The 7,680-nt window shown below is 34.4% G+C and overlaps 1 long non-coding RNA gene across 1 annotated transcript; it reads right to left on the bottom strand.

The window, feature by feature from the left end:
- Positions 1 to 4,638: 4,638 nt before the first annotated feature.
- On the bottom strand, positions 4,639 to 7,217 carry LOC117232928. The gene is made up of 3 exons (XR_004493227.1): positions 6,968 to 7,217; positions 5,073 to 5,352; positions 4,639 to 5,016 (listed from the first exon to the last, which is right to left on the bottom strand). It is a non-coding gene; the product is annotated as an uncharacterized LOC117232928 (long non-coding RNA).
- Between the last annotated feature and the right edge of the window lie 463 nt (positions 7,218 to 7,680).

Raw genomic sequence — 7,680 nt, 5'->3', positions numbered from 1 at the left:
GACAATTAGATTCTCATGTTTTTTACTTTCTCCCCGTTACAACTAGATGTTACTGATACATTTATTAAATTATAATAATATCGAAATAAACTCGTGATATTTATTGAATTTATCAGATAAAACACGAATTGTCTAATTGTATAATTAGTAAGGAAATTTACAACGATAACGGGAAATTTCTCGTAACTGTTAGGTCATAATATTATGGAGTTAAGTACCTATCGTTACCACTGTCCATTGATCGATCGTATCAATTTCCTGTTTCCGTGATCAACGATTACGTATGCCACCCAGGTGAATTCCATTATCTGAATGGAATCACGCGTTTGACACACATTTAATTTCAAAGTTCCTCAATGTTTCAAATTCCACTCAAAATTATTGAACTTTTAAATTTTCAAATATCTGCATGTTTAGATGGATCAATTTTTAAATTTACAAATTTTTAACATTTCAATTTTTAGTATTTTTTAATCTTCAAACTTGCGATTGAATTTCCTTCTTTATTCTAAGAAATTTAGCGCGCTTCTCCGCTAAGGAAAACCGCACCTACGTGCAAATTCTAATCTGTACCCAAAAATATTTATCCTTAACGTATAAATCATCTTTTACGTTCAATTAAAGAACTATTTCAACAATTCTCTTGTACTCCCATCTACGATAAAGTTCAAACCAACATCCCAAATTTCCCTTTTACAAATTCCTAACTTTCCAAAAAAATCAAACATAAAAAACTAACTAATCCAACGCTAAGCAATTTTAACGCCCTATATACGACATCACCTTACCCTACATTAAATCAAAATCAACGACATAAACGACCCTGAACTCTAGCAAAGACCCAGCGACCTTGAAATCCTGCCATCTCCCAAAAACTTCTCCAAATTCTCAATTCTTCCCTTCTCTCGTTTTATCTTCCTTCTTTCCTCTTTCTCTGGTGGTTTCGTAAGAAACGTGTCAATATTGACGCACCGGCATCCTGTAAGACGAGACCGATTTCCTGGTCGAGGCGACACTGATCTGCAAACGGGTCGTGGTGTTCGACTCGCGAGCCACGAACCGTGAAAACGGCTCGATAATCGCGACGAGGTTCGTTGATTCGTCGCAACGTGTTACGAGCTACCTGTTACACTCGGCGATAAAATGCGGTTCAAAAGAAAGAAAAAAAGAAAAAAGGTAAAGGAAAAGAACGAAGGAAAAAGAGAAGAGTTATCAGTCACGGTTTTGCGATAAGCAAAAGAGCGCGATATATTGTTCAGATAAAAAGTCTCGTCGGTGCTCGTAGCTGGTCGAAACAATGCTTTTTTCCTTCGTTCGTTGCGTTGCGCTCGTGGTTATTTTAATGGTAATTGTCGGTTCCGCTCGTTTTCCCATCGATTCCACGGAATGTGCCAACCGATCTCGCGGGTATCGCGAATTACGAACGAGATCTATCCAAAGTGTGAGACGTTTAACGGATCTTCCAATTGACCAAGGAGCAAGGTGAAATCGGTATTTTAAAGGGACCTTTTTCCGCGAAGAGCATGGCTGGGAGCAACCTTTATTGGAAGAATGGAACTTTTGGAATTATTTGTAGAAATGGAGGTAAGGTCCGAGTTGCTTACTTCCTTTTCATCGATTTTAGTTGCTCGATTAGTAAATCCTGGCTTTTGGTTTATTTATTTTGAAAGTGTAAAGAAAGTAGAACTCGTGGAATTATTCATAAAAGGGTAGGTAAAGTTTGAGATTAGTTCTTTACTTTTTTTTATCGTACCTCTCTGGACATTAGACTGCGGATTTCTATTCGTTTATGTGAAATTGAATGTGCAAAAATGTTGCATAAAGATGCTCGTTATAATATTCACAGCGTAAAACAGATCTCTATTTAGGTACCACTTCCTCCATAATCTTCATAAGAATGTAAGGTCTTTAGTCCATTAGTCACTTCTTGCGCATTTAGAGACAAAAATGTTGCAATTGAACGCTCAAATTATGTAACAGATGGAGACATTCAACGACTGGAATAGTATTTATATGGTAAATTGTGGTTTGGTTATTTTGAGCGCAATATTAGTAGCTGTGTGATAGTAAGACAGTTTTGATGAACTTAAGGATGCCGCTGATAATTGTATCGAGAGCTTGCAAATTAAAGTATCGTTGATTATGAGTTGCTTGTAAAACAGTTAGGTAGAGAAGCTGCCAGGTGAAACTCGTTATCGTCTCCCTCTTAACTGGGGTTAATTGTTATCGTTAATGATCGGTATGCGTGATATAAATCATACTAAATATTCTACGTGCATTCGTTGTACATTTATACGAATATTTGTAAAATTTTTGGAAAAGAAGCATTCGATTATGTGTAACAAACAAATACAAGTTGGACCGGAATATTCACCTGTTCCTTTAGCGAAAGGAAAAGGAAGATTAAGAAAGTTCAAATGTTGAACCATAACTCTTTGATGTTTCCGTGGTTTACAAAGTTAAAAATGTAAAAATTTCGTACCATAATGGAGTCGTCAAAATAAATTTCGTCACGATTTTTCCTGCAGAACCTCCGATTGAACTGTGCCTGTTTGTTCTTCAATTAGCAAGCGACTGTTGGATTTTTTAGTTTCAGAGCAGGTCGACAGACTTCCTCATTTGCACGGCCTACTTCCTTCGAGATTCCTTCTTCGTTATGCCTTTCGCTTCTTTCTTTATCTAGTCACGAGGGTGTTTCTCGAGATTTTGCCGATCACATGGTCGGTTAGTAGCGTATCTCTCGAAATTTCTCATATTTTTTACCATCAATCTCCAGCGTCTCAAATCTCCAATATTCATAAACAAGCGTCGTCGTTCACTTATTCTATAACAATCATAAAATGTTTAACTGTAAAAATATACGTACATAAGATGTAAAAAGTTGAACAACCCAAACCAATGCGTTCCTTTTTTTATTTTTTTACATTGAGATAAAGTAGCACAAAAGATGGTCCAACACTTAAAATATAGGATAATGGAACATAATCATAAATCGTTTCCTTGTTCGTTCACGGTAGTTTATATTTCCGCCAGTCGACTTTTCTAAGAGGACAAAATTAGGCATCCGAATTATCCAGAACCGGATGGAAGGTATATACGCAGGCTCGTGCATACGTGCGTTTCTTTTGCTCCTTCGTGTAAGTACACGACGTTCTATGGTCTTATATATGCATCCCCGCGTACGTGATTCGCTTACTGATTAATTATTCTTCTCTTGGTTTTTTCTCCCTTCTCTACTGCCACCTTCGTCACGTAAATACCGTGACGAAGGAAGAACAGAAGAGAAACCTCGATGGGCCACGAATCACCGAACCCTACGATGACTTTCTTCGTAAACTTTCCTCCTTCTGTCTACTCATCTTTCGCATTTTTCCTTCCTTCTTTTGTTTTCGTAATTTTTGACTTTCCGTTTTCCTCTGTCGGAATTTCCATTTTAGAATTCATGAATGTCGTTAGTGAAAGCTTTTAGCGATTCATTAATGTTGGGTGTTATTGGTTTCTTTATAATAAGAGTTTGCTTATGTTTTCGCAATTTTGGATTAATGTTTTTTCCAATTGAAATTGAATCCATAAGGGATTAATTCAACTAGGGTGGTTTCTGATGGAATTTGAACAATCAGAAGAGAATAACAAAATAAGATAAAAAATAGAACATGTAACTAATCTACATACTATGTAATAATATATAGTATGAAGAAATAAAAGAACAGCATAAAAATCTCAAATACTGATTATCAATAGACTTTTGAAATTGCACTCGACGTTATATCATATCTACATTAAATTAAAATTGACACTTTTTGTTAACTATTAATTCCATGATTATCAAAATTAGTCAACTCTAATTATGATTTTTCAGTCATCGTCCAGTTAACAAGTTAAACGATTAAAGTCAAGCAACGGTAAGGAAAGGACTGAGATTCGCGATTGAAAACGACGACATCGTTCCATCCAATTGTATACTCTAGCACGCGTTCACCTGTGCACGTTGGCACAAGTATACAACGCGGAGTATGATGTCACCGATACGAGCTTGGTATTTGGTACAGGAGAACGCGTGATTCGCATGAAAAGCTCGATACGCGAAGCGGCGGCTCTCCGTCGAACGATTTGGTCAGTCGGTTCTTCGCCATATCCGGTCACCGCGCTGGCACACGCGCGTCGTCGCCCGCTACCAAGAACCGGAAGTCACGGAGAGGCCCGAGGGATACTCCGCTCGTGATCAAGCCTGCTAACCCGTGGAACGCTTTTTATAGTTCTTCTGAGGACATTTTCATCCTTCTTAAGGGCACCTTACGCTCGCTTTTCGGGCACACTTCCGGTTGGTCACGCGGAACTTCAATTTCAGTAGCTATTCTTCCGTTCGAACGAATCTTTGTAATTTCGTAAGTTGTGTTATTTTTTGTCGGATGTTTGTTTAAAGAGACATTATTGTTTGGAATGCGGTTTTTCAAAGACGAAGTGAAGCGAAGAGTATAGAATTGTTATTTTAATTCGATGTGGAGGAATTTAGATTTTAATAATTGAAAAATCGTGATATTAGATTGCTTATTAAAAACTGAGTGCGAATTTTGATATATTCATATTAGAAAGAAGGAGGAGAAATCGAAAGGTGTAGAAATGTGTAGAATGTATATGAAATATGCAAAATACCAAGAGTATAACACTCGTTACGATATTTACGAAAGAAAAAATTCTCTACATAAATTCCAGTTTAATTGTATTCATAAAAATATAAATATGCATAAATATCCGCAATCCATTAATAAAAATCTTATTAATATTGAATATACATTGCGCCTCGTCATCATAAAACCACCCGCTAAAATTCGTATTAATTCTAATTTGTAGAAATTGTAATTTCTTACTTTCTTTGAGTGCATTAATAGTTTATCTGTCACAAGTGAATCTTAAATCTCATCGTAGGTTTTCATCATCATGGTATCATGAATCTTCCTCTCCAAATCAGAGCAACTGATGACGACTCTACCGGTGCAACAATTCGCAGCTTGCCTCCTAGAAAAGATTTTCATTAACGCCTTGTCGACCGGAAGGTGGTGACTCGTCAATACCAGCGATAGGGACGATCGGTAAGAACAGAAGACGGAGAGGAGGAAGACACGAATCGCACAATCGGTTCCTGACCAATGGAACAAGAAGAACGGGGAAGCTTCACCCCCTCTCGACTTTGGTCGTTCGACGTCGTCTTCGAAGTCGCGACGCCCACGCTATCAGTTATTTGGCGAGTCTCCAGCCTCGTGCAGGTGTCTCTTTCGAATAACGCGTCGACTGTACTTTCTACTGCTCATCCTCTTCATGGACTATCCAGGAGGGATAAAATCAAGATCACACCTGAAGAAAAAAACACAATTATGGAGAATATTGTATTTTCCTTGTTTGGGAATTGGTCTTCTTGGTTATTTTGTTAAGGTAAGACTATTTTTGGTAAGTTTTGATGATTTCTAGCCTGATTTTGTTTGGTTTCGATTCTATGCTATAAGGAAGAGTGTGAGTTGGTGGATATTGTGTTAGAAGATTGGAGAAGATATACTTTTTGCTTGAGATTGTTTCTGGTTAAATTAATTAATTAAATAGTATCTTAGATTTTTTTAGGGCAAAATTGGAGTTTGCTGGATATTATTGTAGAAGATGAAAGAAGATATACTTTATGTTTGTAACTATTAATTTTGTAGATTGTTCTTAGTTATATTAATTAATAGTTTATAGTTAATAAAATGATAAGTAAATAATTAGTAATTGGAGAAAATATACTTTACATTTGAGATTATTTTTAGCAAATATTTAGTAGATCGTTAATTTAAAGTTGAAACATAATATGTAGAGGCGTACAAAATATCAAAGTACAGCATTCGTAATAATCAGTAGATTTTCTTTCTTAAATCTTGTTCATAAAAGCATGCAGCGTTTAGTAATCTACACACACGCACACACATACACACAGGATTAAGATTTTCATATTTTCTAATCTTTTATTATATATTTGATAATATATAATTTAATCTTTATTAATTTTTTATTAGAATATTGAAATTTTAAAGTAATTATGGAAAAAAGAAAGAGGTCACTCAAAATCAAATTCCTTAGATATTATAGTGTTCTGTGACTGAGTGTTCTGTTTAAATCTTTGTATTCAACGAGAAGAATGTATCCACAATATTAACTGGGCGCCTCGAAGGCAAGATGTCGGCATAGCTGATGTTTTTCAAAATTCGGCTGTGTCACATCCAGCCAGCCGAACGTCCAGACACCAACGCAAATTTCAACCATCGGGAGGATGGTTAAGAAATCATCGTGTCTTCACTCCTAATTTTAACAACAACCATTTAATAAATCTCAAATGACAACTAAACACATAAAAATACATGGGAAAAATCTTTAAAAATATCTAGAAAATTTCTAATACTATTGAAGATTTGAAAAAATAGTTGAAAGTATTTAAAAGATATGACATCACTGAGAATTTTATAAAATTCATCTTTAAAAACGTTGTACTATATTTTTATCTAATTAATTATTCTTAATTTTAAATATGCTCTAAAAAGTATATGTTAGTTATTTTAAGCTTTAAATTATACTTTAATCTTTCTTACACCAATTAAATAAAAATAGCATGCGTTCTATTGGCCTGGTAATAAAGTATATTTCTGGTAATAAGCATAGAAAGAGTTGAGATTCATTTATCGAGGTCAATGGATGTCGAGAGTGAATCAAATTAACGATATAAATTTTGATAAATTTGCAGCGAAGTCATATGCGATCCACGTAGATTGTTTTTGACCGAACTTCTACCGGATGCGATGCCGTCTCCAATGGAAAGCGTTGTAACGTGCTGTGCACGCTAATTAATGCGTTAGAAGGACTATTCTTTCGACGTGTCGAACCTGAAGTGTTCAGTAAAACCCTAAACGAAAGGATACTTAAAAAAGAATCAAGAGAAAGGAAATACCTCTCAAGGTTTGTTTTTCCATCGCCACGAGGCTATAAATTGTTTTACGTTCTCTTGTTTTTAACTGAAACAAAGATAATTATTGTATTATTACTTCAGTATTTTTGGTTATTTTTTGTAGTTATTATTTACAGTAATTCTAACAACAAATTTGTAGATTATTAGGGCTTATCACCAAACGAAGATTTGAGGCTAATTAAACAGCAATTGAAACCATTACTTTCCCAACTGAAAAAAAATAATTATAATTGTAATAAAAATTTCTGACAACTTTATTAGTTTCATGTAAATTGTATAAAATATATAAAAAATAAATTAAATAAGGATATAATTCTTCATAATTATAGCAAGAATATAAGAAATGCAATATTTTCTAATTAAGCTGCAAATTAAATTATTTGAAAATGAACCTTGTTAATTTTATAAATTATAATCTATTAAAATTAATCGATAATTGATTAAATTAGGCATTATTTTAAAATCACAGTTAATAAACATAGTTAATACGCATTTTACAAATTGATAATATTGCGTAATTTAAACTATAAAGTAAATAAAAAATTATTTACGAATTGCGTAAATAATAAATGTATGCAAAATAGAGCTGATCTGACACAATAAATTTAATTGCAATAAATTGTGCATCAAATGCACTTTTTCTGTATCTACTTCTTTACCCGCCAGATGTCAGAATGGTACAAAAAGAAAACGTG

Source organism: Bombus vosnesenskii, unplaced genomic scaffold, assembly GCF_011952255.1.
Source record: "Bombus vosnesenskii isolate JDL3184/JDL3185 unplaced genomic scaffold, Bvos_JDL3184-5_v1.1 scf7180000013293, whole genome shotgun sequence".
Lineage (NCBI taxonomy): Eukaryota > Metazoa > Arthropoda > Insecta > Hymenoptera > Apidae > Bombus > Bombus vosnesenskii.
This window is presented reverse-complemented; position numbering and strand designations above follow the sequence as displayed.